The sequence below is a fragment of the Lathamus discolor genome, chromosome Z (genome assembly GCF_037157495.1).
Source record: "Lathamus discolor isolate bLatDis1 chromosome Z, bLatDis1.hap1, whole genome shotgun sequence".
NCBI classification, from domain to species: Eukaryota; Metazoa; Chordata; class Aves; order Psittaciformes; family Psittacidae; genus Lathamus; species Lathamus discolor.
Genome location: NC_088909.1, coordinates 8,459,508 through 8,479,345, shown reverse-complemented (window position 1 = coordinate 8,479,345; position 19,838 = coordinate 8,459,508).

Below are 19,838 nucleotides of genomic sequence, written 5' to 3'. Positions count from 1 at the left end.
CTTTCATATTCAGCAGGGAGCAGCTGTATCCTATGAAGGACCATGGCTTTGCCTCCCCTGTGTTTTGTTCCCACGGATGTAAGGGGACCCAATTGCTCCTGATGTACAGCTTTGAGAGAGGACCACCTATGTTTTCCATTTGGATGATGCATCATTATTCACTTTGACAATTTCATCATGATCACAAGAGCTGAAAGCAAATTAAACTCCCCTGGTGTCTGAATTTGAACTGTGTCACACCTGAAAGCCACAGATTCAATCGAGGGACTTGCTGTGGTAGGTCTGAGTGACAGATTCACAATGCTGTCTCACAAGGACAGGACTCACTGGGTGTGCTGCTGAAGCATTGTGAACAAGAGTCTGTCGTACACTCTGTTATTTCTTCATAGGAAAATTTTAATTGCATATTTCATATTTATATCCCTATAATGAATAATTTTAATTTGGCATTAACATCTGAATATGATTGTCTGAAAGACAATAACAGCAATGACAAATACTGATATAAATCAAACCAACTGATTTTCAATTTCTAATTAAACATGACACTGAAAACTCAAGAGACATATGGAGAGAAACACATTTCTTTGCAAGAGGAACCAAAACCATATGGGGAAGAAGTGCAAAGATATCAAGCTAAAATCTGAACTTCTTGGCATCTGAAATGTCAGTAAAGGGAATCCTAAACTGATCGTCTTCCTATAAAAAATCATTTATCAGTCTCTTCCACAAGCCACTGAGTAAGATGTGAGACATCTCAAGCTGTTCAGAACAACTGGGAATTGATTGTACGTAACCTGCGATGCAATTGTTTTAGCAGTTGAGACCATGAGACAGATGGCATGAATATATTTAAAGATAGGGACAAAGCTGATGTGACACCAAGCTGGATTACTGAAATGAACAATGTGAGTCGGAGATTTGTTATCAGATGAAAAGGATTTAGCTCAGAAAAAATGGGTGCCAATATAGCCAGTGGTCTCCAGATGCTGGGCACTGGGAGACTAGACTGCTACTCCCAGAATCAGCCCCACCATCTGCTGTCCCAATAATCAAAACTTCTAACTACTCCCTCTATGCAAATAAGCCTTGAAATAGGTATGGCTTTCATCATGTTACAAAGGGTGTTTAAAATGTCCACAGAGGACCAATAAGCAATAGCCTAGGTACAGGCTGCTGGTACAACTGTTATATCCCAGGCTACTTCAGAAGTCAAATACTGGGAATTGCCTTGTTAAAGTGCCAGTGAAAAAGGCAGAGAAATTTTCCAGGTTTTTAGAGGCTTTAAATGATCTTGTGTAATACTGCAGCCTTACCTTGCCTATTTATAAAGAGCTTATACAACCTCAGAGCCTGATTTCTGTTGTGCTTTAGCATAAAGTCATTTGCAGTACTGAGATTCAGTTTTCCGTGTTTATTGTATCATCAACTACTTGTTTATGTCGGATGGAAGATGAAGTGGTTAGTTCTACTACTTGTTTGCTGAGCAGGAAACGACTCTCTCTGTAACCTGATGTCTCAGTTCCTTCCTCTTATGTTCCCTTCTCTCTAAAGGCCTTTATTTTTTAGCTTTAATGACAGTTTAAGCTACAGCTTTAAAAATGAGTTAACTTCACATTTAGATTAGCTCCCATAAACCTGATTTTTAAAGGGACCTGATTATCTTCCTCGTTTGTAAACATAATTCTGTTGCAATAACTGAAGAAACAAATTCTGCCAACTCAGAGGCTAAAGACCTAAGAAAAAGAGGGCTAGAGCTGAATGTATGGATTGCACTAGAACACTGAAGACAGCCCATGTTTGTACTTAGGTCAGTGTGAAACTATTCATAGGAAGGAAAACATATTCCTCAGAAAAACAGCAATACCAAAGATCATTTATAAGTCTTTAATATATGTTTTCTCTAAAGAAACCTAATGGCTGGTATCACACAATGGCCAAGAATTAAGTTTTAACTGTCTGGCAAGAAGGACAACCTGTTATTGCTGCAAAGCTGAGGTAGATAAAAAGCACAGTCAGAGAAGTATGTAAGGGTCATAACATAAAGTTGCCTCAACATATGGCTCTAGTGTATTGCACAACAAAAGAGCCAATACAAACAACTTTTTTGAGATCATTCTCAGTCAGCACTATTGTGAGAGCCATGCCATGCATGGTGTGGCACACCATCAGGGTTTGGTTGCCACAGGTTTCTCTGCTGAGAGTCAAAATGCCTTAATCTATACTAGGATGTTGGGCTGAACATAGAGGTAACTGGAATTAATGTTCTGCAAGATACAAGAGATGAAAGTGGCCCAGATCCCTTAAATTCTGTGAGTATCAAGAAAAGGAGAGAAGTCAGTCAGTGTGTTATCTGTCTTTCACCAGGACAGATAACTAGAGAACACTTTTTCAACAGTATAGTCTGGACCCACCTTAATAGTAACTGAGTCAGAGACAAACCTGGATGCTTTAAATATTTCCTTTATTCTGTCACCTATGCATAAGGCAGGCTTTGGCTATATGTAAGGAACCATCTGATAGAATGCAGATTTTGCGTTATACTATGTCATCAGAAGAATGTGTTCGCAGTATGGCAATGGCCTAGACCATGTGTTTGCTCACATTCCAGCTTACTTAATGACATGATGGGGGAAATTTTCAAGAAATACTTACAGTGTTTCTTCTTTCCCATCTTAAGCATTGTTTTGTGTTGCAAAAAAAAATATAAGCCACATTCCACCACTTCATGAAGTTATGACATTGTATTTGTAAACATATAATGACATTCATGGCATAAAAAAAAATAGCACAATTACCATGGCTAATTGCTTACAAATATCAGCAGTGAACACTCTTAAACAAGCACTCCAGCAGAGCCCAGGGCATTTTTAGAAGAGAGAATGAGAAAAGAAAATGAAGTAGAAGTTGTCCATTGCTTTTATTATGTGCTAAGAAAGAGGTTCTATTTATTGCTCAGGCAGTTAAGCAGACTGGCTTCACTTCACTTGTAAGATGACAAGTTCATAGCCTGAGGTAGAAAGTCTGCATCATACCATTCTGTTGTATCTTACCAGAATAGTCTTAATGACCTGGCATCCCAGATAAAACACATCCAACTCTCTTTTTTACCCCTTTGAGTTCTCAGCAATTCCAGGGTCAACGTTATATAATCCGATGGGTGAATAAGCATCTGTGAAGGAGTTTGATATATGTCATCCCTGGTATGGCTTGAATCAATCTCTGCCAAGTCTTCCTGGGACACTACAGTAGAATAATTCAGTAAATCTAAGTCACACTCATGCTTAACAACTTTCAAAGTTGAAAGAAACCCTACTTTTTGTTTTCTGAAAACCTTGGGATGGCAGGGGAGGGAGGAGTGATTGCCCTGGATGTGATAATGGCAATAATTTGAGGGTGTCAGATGTTACTTCTAAGCCCACAAACCTCTAGAAACATTAAGGTTAAGCCTTTGAAGATGGTTTCATAAGAAAAAGGTACTTCAATGATCTAGGACTTTTTTTTTCTTTACAAGATGAAATCTGGATGAAGTCTTAGATGAAGGCACATTGCCATGTTAATGTAATTACAGAGAAATAAAGACTTGTGAGGGATTGTGTCAGATGTATTAGAAATCACACTGAAAGAGTGAGAACAGGAAAGGTTAACATTTCCTTGTGCTAGTCGACATTAAAACTCGACAGAATAGAAGAAAGTGACACTATTTAGTATGCCAAGCAGTGTCATATCTTCACAGAACCATCACTGCGAGATATATCCTGAAATAGAAATGAGTAAAATAATATATTCTCCCCAGGACTTTTTTTAATCTGAGGAAATTCTGTACTTTTAAGTTCTGTGCCATGAATAGAAATATAATTCATAGTGTTTCCACTGTTTTATCTAAATGTTGTTTTGCAGTCAACCTCAGGCTTTATTCTCATTGCACAAATGAATTGGCATTTATTATCTTTCGAGGGGTTTTTTTCCCCAGTTGCAACTGATTTACTGAAAGTTCCCAGGACTATCACATCAGAAAGGAAGCTGGTGAAGTGCTGTTATTACCAAAGTATAGGACAGAGACATCAGCAAAGTCCAGTGCAAAAAGCCCGTAAATTCTTTTGTCAGTAATAGTTCAAGAGAGCATTTAGACATGTATTTAACTTCTAAAGATTTGTATGCCTTAAGCACAGGCTTATATAGGTGCCTGACATTATGCCTGTACCTATCCTAGCATCCAAGATGGAGTATTAGTGAAATACACACTCATACGCTAAAAAAAAAAAAAAAAATATATATTTGAAAGGATAAAGAATTTTAAAATTAAATTAAAAATGAAATAAATAAAATAATAAAAATTGAAAAGCTGAAATAAACTAACAGGCAAAGAAAAGCCTTACTTGTTGAGAAAGAAATGCAGACCGTAGGATGAAGAAACAGAATGACTTCACTAAATGCCTAAATTCAGCAGGAACATATCTGATGTAAAATATTCCTTCTGGTTTAATAGGAGATAAGGGGAGAAGTGGGAATTTGCCTTTCTGGAAACAAAAGTTTTGCAGACTGAATGAAACTGGGAAGTTTTTGAGAGGTTCTGACAGTGTAGTCAATCAGTTTATAATGGGAGAATACTGGGACATCCTGGAGGACTCTATAGAAGCTGCAGCAGCCTGGGTTTGAACTGGGGAGTGAAACTCTGAAGAGCTGCCAGATAAAATAAATGAAAAGCAAAGGACAACCATTTTTGTTGGAGCCTTTCATTAAAATATTGGCAGCTGCTGATGCATAACAAAAGCTCTGCTTGCGCTATGAGATATTAGAGTCGAAAACCAAGGAGGCAAATGTTCTCTTCAATTGCAGTGCAGGAGTAAATGGCTCCCCGCCAATACAAAACACCTAAGAAAAGAAAAATTTCAATGGTGTTCTGATAAATTATACTAAGATTATCCATTTTGCTAAGGAGCAGTAGTTCTCTCACATTAACTCTTTCTGGATTATTTTCACAGGGGTTTTTTTTCCTTTTAAAATTTCTGGGTTTAGATTTTACTCTCAAATTGTTGTCTAGCTCCAGGTATACCTAGTAGGGAGCTTCTCTGTTACGTTTGCTTCCAGTAGAAACTGGTCATAACTAGAGAGCTGAAGCAGAGTAAGCTTGGCACCTGCGGCACAAATTCAAACTCTTTGCCAATTTGAGGTACAGGAAAATGTTAACTTCATTTAGTGACCTTTAGTGCCCTTAGTATTTGCAAATGTCTTCGACATATGATCTTAGTGTTGGTACTCTCGAAATGTATAGCTTGGGGAATTAACAATATGCATATGATATGTTGCATCCTTGAATGCCTGGTACACATGAATCTGTATTTTATCTGCTAGAGTGCTAGAATGGGACTTCTTGTAGCTCTTACTGCCAGGATGGAGCTGCAAGAGGTGATTATTTATTAGGATATTAGGAAGTAACACAAGATCATACTAGAAAATAATGGCTAACTTGGATTTTTTAGATGAAAAAATGTTTCTTTTCATTAAATCACAGGAAAATATAATATACAAAGAGTTTATTTTATTTTAGAAACAATTTCCTTGGTAAATTATTCTTCTTCATGCACTGACCACAAGGAAACAGAATTTGAAAAGCTGAATATTAGTATTTCTCTGCTTATTTTGCTTAGATCTCCGAATTAAGATGATACCTTCTATTTCAGACAAAACCTTATGAGTGTCAGCAGTATAAATTTCCATGTAGTCTTTGCTTTTCTACAGCTTCTCAGCAGAATGGAAAAAATTCAGTTTCTGAGAAATGGCAGAGAGGGTTCTGCTGAAGGTGGAGGGGTGCCAGCAGTCGCTAAGGTTATGGCAGGTAAGAGGGAAAAGAACCGAGAAGTCTGGCAGTGAGGCTAGGGATTTTATGACAGAGAAGGCTGGAGCAGAGAGGTCTTCAGAGCAGGTCTGGCTGGAGGAAAGATGTTGAAAGAGGTCCTCATTTCACACATGCTTTAAAGTTTTAGCATTTCTCTACTCATTCCTCACCAGGTTTTAAAGGAAGGAGCCCCACATCAGAGCGCTCTGTATTTGAAGTGCTCCCCAGGCTTTTGGAAAGGAACGATGCCAAGTTGGGGAGACTGCTAGAGTGGGGTTTCTTGTTGCTGTTGCTGCCAGGACAGAGCTGCAAGAGGTGACTGCCAACTCTGGCATGGAACATGGCCAGTATCCGAAACTGTACATCCTGCACATGCTTGATGGCAATGCAGCATTTGCCAAAGGAGTTCAGGCTCATCTACTGTTGAAGAGTGGAACTGACAACAGCAAAGGAGAGAGTCTGACACTTCTTTTAGTCTGTCTTGCTTGTGCCTTGAGCAGGCCTTGCATTCTGAGCCAGGATTGACAGGAGCTGCCAAATTTGCTCCAGTGCTGCCTATTGACATTTGTGAGGTCAGAAATTTTTCTTCAGTTTCACCCAAATGTTCTTGAAGGAACATTCAGATTGTTCAATTCCATTTCAGGTCACCCCTGTTGTCATTTTAATTTTCAGTTAAAAAAGAAAAGAAGATAAAGTAGGATTACTAGAATTCAGAGAACTATAGAATTCAGAGAAAATTACCAGTTTTATTATTCACCAGATCTTACTAAAGCATCAGCTAAACTACTGAAATTATGGCATTTTAATGTCATCTGCAGCATCTACTTTGACATAGAATGTCAGAAAATATCCTATAAATGATATTCAATTATTTTTCTCTTTCTCCAAAAATCAAATAGTCTTTTCCATAGATTGCTGATCCTGAATGAATATTCTAATTCCTGATAAGAAACACCGAAATGGTTTCCATTCAACACTTGTGACAGGGTTTCTCATGAGACATTCTCATGAAAACTAAGCTGTCAAAGCATAAGAGGAGAGGTCCTCTCATGTGTTAAAAACTGGTTAAAAGACGGGAAACAAAGGGTAAGAATATATGGACAGTTCTTCTATTGAAGGGATGCACTCCAGATATTTGAGCTAGGATTTGTACTAATCAGTGTATCATCATAGATCCTGGGAAGGAGGTATGTGTGTAAGTGCAGTAAGAAAATTATCAGGACAGTGAAACTGAAAACTGAGAAGCTTAGACCTGAAATGCACAGAACTAATAAAATAGCAGGTAAGATTTACTACTGAGAAGTCCAAAGTAATGCTAAGGGGAGAATATGAAAGCAGGAGAAAAGCTACAAGGATGTTCAAAATAGGGGGAAAGATCACACAGATTAGAAGTCTTTGGCTTAAAATACAAATGAAAGGGGATGTATCTGGTGGAAGTGGATAAAATTTTAAACAGTGTGAGGGAAAAGCATCAGGAATTATTACTTTACTGCCTTTCAAGATTGGTGTACAAGAACATAACCAGTGATCTTACAGGTGGGTACATTTAACAAAGATGAGGAAGCTCTTTTTCACAACCTGTATAATTTATTTTGGAACTCATTACTATGGGATTTTTAGAAGATAAAATGAAACATTGAAAATACGATTAAACTCTTCAAGGACAAGCTTATTAATGGCTAGGAAAAGTACATCTGTGTTCAAATCTTTAGTCACAGAGACCGTGAATTGTTGAGCACAGCAGGGGAAAGATTTCCCTTGTGCATTCCCATTTCTTGTACTCCCTCTCTGGTCACTCTCAGAGACAGTGCAAAACTAGGTGGTCTTTTCATCTTACCTAATGCAGTAGTTTTTAGTGTCTGTGGAAGCATGCAGCAGAGAATAACTTTTCATTGTTTTTCCTCTGTTAGGGCTTCTTTCTCTCTCAGGTATCAGGCAACTCTTTCAGTATATGCTGATTAACTCCTGGTGAGCTAGGCAAGGAATTCAAGCCCTTCTATTCACAAACACGTGCATACCAGCTGAAGAGACAAACAGTCATAGCTATGGCTATCAATTGCACTTTATTCCACTTTCTGACCTAATTGTTATTATCCCATGGAATTGACACAGAAAGATTGGATTTAAAACACAAAACCAAACTAGTGTCCTAGAATCAAGTACATAGGGAAAGTACAAAGTTTAAAATGGACTATTTGTTGGTGTTTTTTCATCTCTATTAAAAAAAAAAATGATGCAGGCCTTAGCATCTGGATGTGTGCCATTTTGACCATGATACTCACACTTCAGGATTTCTTCTCCTCTGCAGGAATGTATGATTGTCTGATCTTATTTCTAAATGGCCTTTTGAAAATTATATTTAGTGAGAAATATCTTTGAGTGTGAATTAGGGATTACAGTAAAGGGATTTTTTCCATGGCTGGAAGATGACGCTATATTTCCCACTGTAATGATTTCATAGTGAGTCTATGTTTTGCAGTGCTAGCCAACATTTACAGGTGAAGCAAACGCATCTGCTAGCCCTAGAGACCTCAAAATGCAAAGGCATTAGGGAGTGTTCTAGGGTGTGGGAGCAGTGAAGCCAAATGTTTATCAAACGGCTCTGGAACAGGAGAAACTGAAAAGGACAGGGCTCTGCTTACCTTCCTAACGGCTGCATATCATCCTGAATTTAGAAATTTTGTGGTATGGGGTTCTTTTCATTATGTCTGTGATCTTTTCAGTCATTTCCATTTCTATCCATGCGGATTTTTGAATGTGCAGCTCATTTTCTTTTCTTGCATCACTCCATTCTCAGTGGTTTCTGTAGTAACACCTCTGATGTTCACTACAGAAGCAGGCCACTTTGGGCAGATCCAGGCAGTGTCTGCTGGAGGGGCAGTCAGGCGCTGTTCAAAACCAGGGTGCAGTCTATGGAGGATTCACCCTGTCAGTGAGCTGTCCCTGGGATAAGACCCCAGGCTATGGGTTCAGTGCAAACAGTGTGGGTTGGCAGCATCAGCATTGCTCCCTTATTCTATGGCTTGAGGTACACACTATAGAAAGAGGCTTCAAGTAGAGTGGGAGGTGAGTACAGCCCCTCACATCCTGTCCCAGCCTATTTGTGCAAGATAGGTGTATTTTCCTCCTTTCTTTTGTTATGCAAAATTCATCTCATTTTCTTCAGTTTAATTAAATCCTTTTCTTTGTGCAACTGTCATAATCTGTCTCTGCATCTCCAGCTTCCAGAGAATGAAAATCACAGCCTAAAAACCTTTTGTAGCTTCCAACTGTAAATAGATCAGCTGATTCTGTTGTTTGATTAGTCTCAGGTCTTGTGTTTGTTGCTGCCTTATTTAGGTTGGCTCCGCATGTTGAGGAGGTTCACACACTGATATCTTGATTCCTCTGCTGATGATAATTGAACAAATATTAAGCATATCAGTGCTTCAAATAAAGCACTGTCATCCAAGCCAGGCCTGTTTTCATCAGTCAGTTTAGCCACCTGCTGCTTTGCAATATCATCCTAATTCTGCAGAAAGGGGCTGCCATTGATTAAAATCAAGTGACCCTCACTGCTGGTGAAGGTCGAGTGCAGTCTAATGCAATGAAATTCGTGTAAATGTCTCTTACAGTAATGCTTGTGGGTTTTTTCTTCCTACTTCAGATCAGGAAACTGAATAAAGTATTATGCCTTCTGTGAATAGATTACATATGAAAACAAAGGGAAAAAGGAGATGAGATGAAATGGCGTGTCCAAAATCACTGGGCAGTAACACATCCAGGTTTCCTGATACTCTGCCCCGAAACCACCTGCTTCTCCCTTATTGCTAATGATATTCTTACTAGTAGTAACATGTTAAGCGTGATTATCATCCACATTATTTTTAGTCTGAACAACTGCACGCATGACCGTGTTTCACTTGGAAAAAAAGTAAATTATTTAAATAGCTATTTAATTGGGACTTCTGGTGACATAGAAACTTCAACAATTATTTGCAGCATGTGTGAATGCATGCAGCCCTCAGCAAAAGAGAATGGGCCCATCCCCAAATTATTCCATCTGGCAGAGTCAGTACCTGCTGTAGTTCACACATGAATGGAATTAATTTGCATGTAAATAGAGGCCTACATGCTTCTGTGGAGCTAAAAGCTGTATTTCAACATTTCACAGTGGAATTAGGCAGTGGGCACATCGCTACATGATGGTTCAACCTTGTAGTGATGTGCCAGCGAAAATCATTTTAAATGCTCTTCTCCATATTTCCCGGTAGGATTATTTATTGAAGTAGTGTGTAAGAGCTCAGAAGAATCCTCTATTGAAATGCTGCCAGCTCCCAGCTACGATTCTGACATTGATGTTGTCAACTGAGATTAAGCATTGGTCTTAATGAATGCCGACAGTCATGTTTCTTAGGTATAGTCCTGTACTTCCTTTCAGCAAAGAACCGAAATAGAAGGGATGGACATGCAGAGAAAGATTTAGTAGCCAAGATATTTACCTGCTACTTGAGCTTTTCCTTTTTTTCTTCCTGCTTTTTTCTCTGAGAGGTGCAGCACTAAGTTAAAATTTTCATACCAAGATGTAACAGCAAACGATCCTGTATCAGTTTCAGGTGAAAGAAATATATCCCTCTAGCAATGCTTTCAGGGAAGCTGGGAAATTCAAACTTACTACACAGAATAACATGAGACATTCCTTCCACTATGTTGATTCAGTATTTCCTTTGAGAGACTGGTTAATATTTCTTTCTCCTTGCCCACACCAACCATAGGTTTTGCCACATTGTATTTAAATTTGTCTTTTGACCCTTTCAAATGTATGTTAGGTTGGGCTTTTTAGGGAGTATGCACTGCACTTAAGTCCCAGTGGTATTTAGACAGTTAGGTCCTCAACTGAGATTCCATTTCAGAGCCTGAACCTTTATGAGTTTTTAAATTTGTTTAGCTCATTTACCCCAGTCCTTGGGACCTCTGTAGTCTAGAGAGCTCCTTGTCTGTGATTGCAGGCAATGCTTTACCTTGCCATTGTACAAACATGCTGTTTTGTAGCAAAAGGAAGGTGATACTGTTAAATTCTATAGCATCCCTTTCATGTTAAAATCCCCCTGAGCAGAATCTTGTGACTAACTCCTCTAGTTATTGAATGTGAAAAAAAGTCATACAAATAGCGATAGAGACTAGTAGCTGCAGAGTGAAGGAACTTTCCCTGGAGTGAAGATCAAGGGTAAATGTTTCTGCTCTGGAGGGAGCAGGCAGGCCCATCAGTCTGAGTGCCAGCAGCCAGGCATACTTCACCTTGTAAGACAAAAGGGTGGTGAAAAAAGATAGCAGCCAGGAACACATCCATCTGAATTGACTGGCAAGGAGGGACTGAATGCACAGGGAGATGAGCCTTGCAATAACTCAGGCAGTGCTCCCACCTTTCCTTCACTGGAATACTCAGAAAGTTGCACTGAGGCACCAGGGTTGTTTCTTTGTAAATTTGTACTGCAGGTTTAAGACTCAAATAAAGCCATTTCAGTGGTGGCAGGATTGAAATCTGAGTGCCTGATGTGCACTTACTACTTACCCAGCCCGTAGAGGGTGATAGATGCCCTGTATGTCAGTAGATGAAAGTGGACGGGGACAGACTCTTAAGGTAGATCCCTTTAAGTAAATGAAATAGATTTTGCCTGTCATCTTTGCTGCATTCTCCAGTGTGTTATTTGCAGCACTGCATATTGAAAAAGCACAGCAAAGAAAAAACATTAAAAATCAGCCTGGCCTTCCAGAAGCAAGTGTGCTGACACTGTTCCATGTAAGCACATGGCCTGCGCTTATTCATGGTTTACTGTGAGATTTGCAATCCAGTGTCAGATAACGAGAGGTAACAAAATGCAGACAGCAGGATCACTGAGACGGGAATTTAGAACAAAAGGATAATCGGGCTCTGACTTCCACTTGACACTGAGGTTCCAAGTTGTTGAATTTGGCCATTTCTGTACTTCAGTGAATGCAAAAAGCCTTCTCTCCCTCTTGCCATTACTTTTCTAAGGAGTAAAAAAAAAGCTGTATGGTGAAACCTCGTCAAATGACATGCACATTTACATCTGGATGTTTCCTTGAGCACATGAAGAATGGGTTAGTAGAGCATACAGGGTTAAGAAGAGTGAAGGGGGCTGCATTAAGCATCACCGTCAGTAAGCAATAGACCCACAGGCTGCTCTTACTGCATTGGCATTTCTTTGCAAGTGGTGTAAAGAAACATATCCTTGGAGCAACCCAAGAAACAAATGCCCCACCCACAAAGCTGCTTTTGTTCCTGTTTACTGTCATTGCCAATTCATTTCAGAAAGTAAGTAGATGAATGAAATACCCTTATTGACACTTATCTTACAGGAATGCTGTCAGGTTCTCTTATTGACAAAATTCTTTCAAATGCAGGGCAACTATTGACAGTTCTTTAATACATATCTTGAAGGCAGGCACCAGGTCTTTACTTTGTTTTCTTTAAATATATCACACTATTGCAGAGCCAGGCTATTTTCACAAAGAAATTAGTTGTATCTTTATACGAAGTGCTGTTAAAGGGAATTATAAATAGGCTTTGGACTACAGGCTATTGCTTTGCTTTACAGTTGAAAAAAAAACATCAATCACCTGGCTGAGACTAAACCCTAACATCTCACCTTCTTAATTGATTTTAAAGGTCACAGACGTATAGAAATATTCAGCTTAATCTTAAATGCATTGACTAGTCTGGCAAATGCATTTTAGGGCCTTTTCCTTTTTATTTTCTGCCAGCTACTTAAAATGTGAAAGAAGTGTTACTTATAAGTAAAGAGTGGATCTTTAAGAGAAGGCAGAGTATCAGAGATCAGACTCGAATCTCAGAAAGGTCTCTGCAGCTTAGCTCTGCTTTTCAGTCAATCTGATTCCTAATGTTTGCAGATTGCACTAGTTCACCCCACTCCCCCAAATGGGTTATCAGCAATCAACTACATGCTGCGGACAGAGAACAACCTCAAATGAGCTGTAGCCTAAAAATAGCCATTTTCACATTAAAATCTTGAATCAGTCAGGAGAATGGATTGCAGCTGGGACATCTTTCCTTTGCATATGCCACCAGTGACAAACACCTACAACAACAAAAATCTCTCCTCCACCATGAAGTTGTTGGGATTCTGCTTATTAAACATATTTAATTTTGCAATGATGTAATAGAAACACAAAGTAAGGTGCAAGATGATTTCAGATGCCTGCTAGTAGAATAAATAGGACCGTTTTTAGTCTACAGTCATCTAGACATAACTATGATTAATGTTCAAATTTACCACTCAAAACTGGTATCTAGGTAGGGAGTATACTTGCTCTTTATATATTGCTGTATGTTCGCAGATATAAAGAGGCACCCTAAGAAGATTCAGAGCCTGTTTGATGTGAGTTCTGCTCCAGAAGTGTGTAACTCACTTCTGACAGTATAGGGAGACTGTGGGTAACACTCTGTGCTGGTGTAGGCCGGGGTAGAGTTAATTTTCTTCACAGTAGCTGCCATCAGGCTGTTTTGGATTTGTGCTGAACACAGTGTTGATGTTTCAGTTATTGCTGAGTAGCGCTTACACAGAGCCAAGGCTCCTCACCCTACCAGGTAGGAGGCTGGGGATGCACCAGGAGCTGGGAGGGGACACAGCCTTGATAGCTCAGTCCAGCTGACCAGAAGGATATCTCAGACCCTGTACATCATGCTCAGCATAGAAAGCTGGGGAAGAAGGAAGGGGAAGATGTTCAGAGTGATGGTGTTTCTCCTCTCAAGTAACCGTAAGATGTGCTGGAGCCCTGCTTTCCTGGGGATGACAGAACATTGGCCTGCTGGTGGGAACAAATGAATGAATCCATTGGATCGCTTTGCTTCTGTGTGTGGCACTTTCTTCAGCTATTAAATTCTTCTTATCTCAAGCCATGAGTCTGCTTATTTTTTTGATTGTCTCCCCCATCTTGTTGAGGGAGAGATGGAGGGAACGGCTGTGTGGTGCTGAGTCGGCACTGGGGTAAAACCATGACACATGACTAAAATTCAGGGTACTATTATCAATATTCTCATGTTTTTGCCCTTTTTTTCATTTTTTCACTCACTGTTCCAATCTCTGCTTCATTTCTCGAACTCCACTAAGTTTGGGAAAAAAAAAAAAAAGAAAAAGGAAAATACCCAAATTGGAAGTACTGTTTTTGTAGATAGTGATCATCTCGTTGACTGATTTCTTCCTGGTAAGCTAGTCATCATTTCTGAAGAAATTCTTACCTCATTGAGTACAGGTAGAATTCAGGCATGGAGTAATGGCAGTAGTGCATGGGAGTAGTATGTCCCAACAACATAAGTTTACCTTCACATTTTAGCTGGATTAAGTTCTAGCACTATGATAAGGAAGAGAAAATGTCTTACTGGGCTTCGTGCCTAGCCTCACAAGCATTATAGGATGGAAGAAAGCTGAATGCCCTCCTGAAAGATATGCTATAATTCAGCCACAACTTACTGAATCTAAGGACTGCTTACATGTGAGGAAGCAGTAATTCATTTGATAGCAGGATTTATTGGATGAAATTCTTTGGCCTGCCTGAGCAATGGAAATCAGACTAGATAGTCATAGCTGCCTTTACTTATTTAAAATCCGTGAATCCTGCAGGCTGATTCAGCTTGTGTTTGGTGAGGTTGTGTTAATTTTCTTATCTGTAAGACTTCCTGAAATAAGACCTGAGGAACTGACGTCTTGAGCTGCATGTATTTTAAAGATTGTGTAACGTCTCTGTAGGAGCAGATATATCTCACTGGCTGTATCTAAATTTCCATCTCTTTCCAGCGTTGTTTCCTTGATGTACCTGAAATGTTTGGTAATAGTAACAATATGTATCTGTTAAGAGCCTAAATGAAAATATAGAGGGCCAAACTATATCCCATTTAAAGCCAAGTTACACAGTGGACAAGTAAGATAAACTCGCGATAATGTCAGTCTATCTACTTACTCAGGAGTGATATAGCTGCAGTGAGGTTCTCACAATGCTTTCCAGAATGAGGTGGGTTATCACAAAGATACTTTCCACATATCTTTTTGCAAACACAAGATCAGTTAAGCCATTAAGATTGCAAACAATGGCAAGACCATCATATGGACTTCCTCATGGATGGTCTGTCTGCCTAACTTCCCAGTTAGGCAGGAACAAACAATAGTAATTTGCTAAAAATGCAGCTTTGGGTTGATAAACAAGTGTTACAGATTTCTTTCAAATTCTGAAGGTTCTTTGCCTAAAAAAGGAAAACTAAAATATTCAAGTTTTTATTTCTTATATTTCAGAAAACAATAATTTGAATTTGTTTACACATAAATTTACTTAAATATAATTTAGAAGCTTATGAGAAAAAAAATACTGAAAAATAAAACCTGAAAAATTTGCGTTTTGAAATTAACATAATGTTTCTTTTGATTCAGGGGAATTTCCTCATTCTGAGAAAAAAGCCCCACACTGATGACTGGCAATTTTGAAGGAAACTGGAAAATCCTAATACTTCTACTTGGCTAGAATTTTGCCAGCTTTAAAGAATTAATGGTGGAAAAGAAAAAGGTAAAGACTGTGTAACAAGCACGACTGAGCGGTATGAAAATAAGAGAAAAAATAAAAGGGTTTTGTTGAAGAAATTCAGCTTCCTTGAAAAGCAAATCCGAGCCGGGGGACACACTCACTGGGTAAAGCAGTGTTGCTGTGCAAAGAGCTCCTTGACCTGAGAATGTGAAGGGGTGTAAGTTGACTCGAGGCTTCTCTTAACTGCAAGGCAGTGAGTCTAGACATGCACTGAAGTGCATCATTAGTTAAGAATAAGCTTGTAAATAGACTGCTTGTGTTTGGTTTTCATTTGCTTTAATTTTTTGCTGCATTTGCTAATCATACACTTGCTTAATAAATATAGTATTGGTAGTGGGATCCTGAGAAGATAGAAGCAAAAATCTGGTTTGACCTTCACATGATCATCAATAAAATCCAGGGCATATCCAGATCCATATGAAAAGTGGGAGATCTGCCCTAAAAAGAAATAAGTGCAACCATGAAAGTTAGTAAGGAGATGAGAAAGACAGTTAGTTCCACAGCCACAATGCTTTACTAAAGGAATATTCAGAATATTTATGTAAATAAGTAGGTTTTTAGATCCCCTCATTTTCCACAGCGACCTCCCAGCTCTACTAGTTCCTGGTTCACTCACAAGATAAAAATGGATATAGCCTTGAGCTGCCATCAGTTGCCATTACACTTGGAGAACTGGCATTTGCTTTGCAGAACAAAAGCAACATTGCAGTGCCCTTAGTTTCAAAATTACCCTTATGACCGTTGTACTATGCTTAGCTTGGAAAAAGGTAGAAAGGTTCCTTTCAAAACTTCTGTTTTCTCTTATTGTGCATTGATTTCCATGCCTGGTTGTGTAGCAGGTGGTAGTCAATCTATGTACCAGGTCAGAAAGGCCTGATTTCCTGTCAGTGGAAGGAGGAAACCACTTAAATTGACTTACTATGCTTAATCTTCTGGCCATGACGCAAACTGTGTCATCATTGCTTATTCCAAGGCATATCCTGAGCCATGTGTTCTGAAATAGGACATGATACTTTTTATAGGAACAGAGCCTCTGAACTTTTAGAGGAAAAACACAGAAATAAGTCTGTAAATCCTATTTACATTGTATAACCATAACTGCGCTTGCTTGCTAGATATCCCTCATGAAATAACAGCTGGAGTAGTAACTTCAACACAAACCCTTTTCTGTGAAACATCCTGTGTCCAGAGTGAGGAGGGTGCAAGCTGAGGGTAATGTTCAAAGAATGTGACAGCAAGCCTTTTCCTCGCATCCAATAGGTTGCACTTGCTGCTGTTGCATGTGGATTTTTGTACTTAGTCCGATATAAAAGTGTCTGTTAGACAAACAGCTCTGTTTTACATGGGGATAAGCTTTTCTCATTCCTTCTTTTAACTCATTTGCATTTTTATTCTCCGTAACATTAAATGATACTGAAATCCATGATCTAATTGATTACTCTGTGAAAAAGTGCACTCGTTTAATAAGAACCTGCTGCCAGGAAAGAAGATTGCTTGGTGTAACACTAAGTATTCAAGTCTTTAGTTGTCTTTTACATTCCTGGCTCTGGCTCTGGTCTGCCAGAAATGTTGTGAGTGGTCCTTCAGAGAAGTGCTCAGACTCGCATGTCCATACACCAAAAGAAAGACTTATTTACTTAATGTAAGGAAAAATGCACTAGATGACTGCACAACTCTAAACTCTGAGGGACTTCAACATATGCAAAGCATGTGCTCACTGATCCACTCAATACAGCCAAATTACGTATCAGTGACAATGGATCATAAGTCAGATTTGAAGCTTTCTGACATCTAATCCTAAGCACTTCTCCACTTCTTTTCAGAAATTGGTGATAAAGGCTATAATAAGGGAGAAGAAAGGAGGGAGAAATGGGATGGATCTCTCTAAGAGCTGAGGTGAGAACCCTTTGTTATGCTGTTATGACCAGTCACAAGGGAGCACAGAAGGGGTCCTCTTATTTCTGCCAGGAAGCAATGAATTCCAGCAGAGGAGTGGAATTCAGTGGAGGAGTGGCACAAATGGCTGGAAGCTGTAACTGCCTTAGTTGCCACAGGTTAATTTAGAGATGGTGATGGTGCTGAGGTGGATCTCTGTGCAGGCGCTCTGACAGGAGTCGGCCAAAGACACTGAATTACATGGTAAGGAATTTATGTTCTTCGCTGAGAGCATGCTACCTAGAGTATGTCTATGGCAGCATTTCTGCAGAAGCTCAGCCTTAAACACTGTTCTGTGAGTGCTGAGTGTGCAAGTCAGGGTTTCTTAACGTGTAAGGAGTGTGCAAAATGCTCAGTAAACCAACTACTTGAGTGATCTGGAAAGAAAGACAAAATATGAATCAGGTTATTTAACACATACACAACCAAAGAGGTAAACTCTGCATTAATGAGTGGACCGATACATGAATCTGTGAAAATGACAGAGCTAAATGGACATCTGTGTTGTAGTAAAGTGGCTTTTTGCAAATTCTGATGCAGCTGGAGTCAACATCAAAAGTCACACTCCCTGTAAGTATTCTTGGCTTGAAACACTAATGCTACACTGCTTTATCCAATCTCCTTTAACTTTTCATTACGATAGTGTCATATTATGTAGAGAAAGAGAATGATCTCATTTGCGCACTTATAGAGAGAAATAGCTAGAGTTAATTGGCTTATTAAACAATTAATTCAATAAGTGGGTGTTATACACTGGCATCCAGGTTATATGAGGTAAATTGTCTAAAGCATAAACAGAGACTATGGTGCAAAATAAGAGCTCATACACAAGCTCTCAAAGAGTGAGAGGTGGCAGAAGAGCACAGGTAGAGAGAGACCTCTAGTGTTCCTTAGCAAAGAAACGTGTTACTGCTGTTCTTTTCATAATCAAAATACTCAGCATAACGAGATCATCACTTCTATTAAATCTCATTTAGCATTGCCATCGTGTTTTTAATACAAGACATCAAAAAATACCTATGCATTCTCAAGTACATAAATATTAGCCAGAACTCCCGTTTCTGCTGTACTGCAGGAACAGAACTGGTGATCTAAGGCTGCTTTATCAGAGCAGTCTAAAGTGGCCCAGGGTAACAGAGAGTCAGACATACATCTTTTCAAGTACTTCTTCCATTTAATGCAGCATCTTAACATGAATACATTATTATGGCTTGTTTCTCTTAGTGAGCCATCAAATTATTGTCTTGCTAGGTGTGAAGGTTTTTCATTTAAATAATTGCAGTATCATAAGGATTATAACAAACATTTCTCAGCGCCTTTTAATTTTAAATGGTAACTTTGCATACTTTTAAGATAGCTAAAAGGCATGATACTCACACTGCCTGTAAATGTAAACAGTTTTCTGTGTGCAATTTGTCTTGTGACATCTACGTAAGAAAACTTGCATATTTAAACACTGTATAAGCTTACATAGAAGCTTCCAGGACCATCTTGCTCTGATTGACAATAGTGCATGCCTGTGTTGGCAGTTTTCAGAATTAGTGCACTTCCTACAGTGCTCTGCTGTAAATGAAAGGTCTGGCATTAGGCAAACAGTGGAAGTATGTATAAAAGGGGTATATACATGTATAGAGGAAAGTCAAGATGATCAACATGTTCTTTTGTATTCAGAAGAGATAAAGAAAATTCTGTGTGAGTATTAAAAATATACAAGTAATTCTGACCTCAAAACAAGTTGTTTCTCTTACCCCTTGTTTATCACACTAGGCTGTCAAAGAGGGAGCAGAGGAAGGCCAGGAGAAGTAAAAGGACCACTCAAGAAAGTGTGCCTTCAGGCCTGTGACAGATGTGCTCTGTAGTGGAGTACAACGGTCTAATAAATATCGAAAAGTGTCTGCTCCTGTTTAGTGCTGTATATCGGAAGCTGTGGGCTGGCTGGTGTGCCCTCTTTGCTTTAGGGGTTGCGTTGTGGATCTCCTGGTGCGAGAAGACACTTCCATGTTTGCTTGATTATTCAGTTGCTAAGAACAGCTGGCTAGAAGAGATTAGACCAGCTTTCCTAACTGCACAGACAGTATCTTGATAGCTTCATGTTGCTGAGGGCGATAAGGAAATGCCTACCAGTTTGGTAAAGCAGGTAGAGGAGGAGGAGGGTGAGGAGTATTTTAGAAGCAAACAGCTCTCCAGGATGCTGTTTAGGATTGGCTGTTAGTTTTCAGGCCCAGCAGTCTCAGTTAATTCCCTTGCTCCCACAGCTGCACTTTCAGATTATCGAAGAAGCCTTCAGGTCAGCAGAGTTCTTCCGCTAGTCATGTTCCATAGTCTTGAGCAAACGCTTGGTTGACCATCCCAGTTGGCCATCCTCATTTTAGAATGAATAATTCGATCTGAAGGTGAAAAATCCCTTTGTTCCCTAACTCCCTGCTTCTGTGAATACCCTAAGGTTTTCTTTCTTATCCTTCAAAGATAA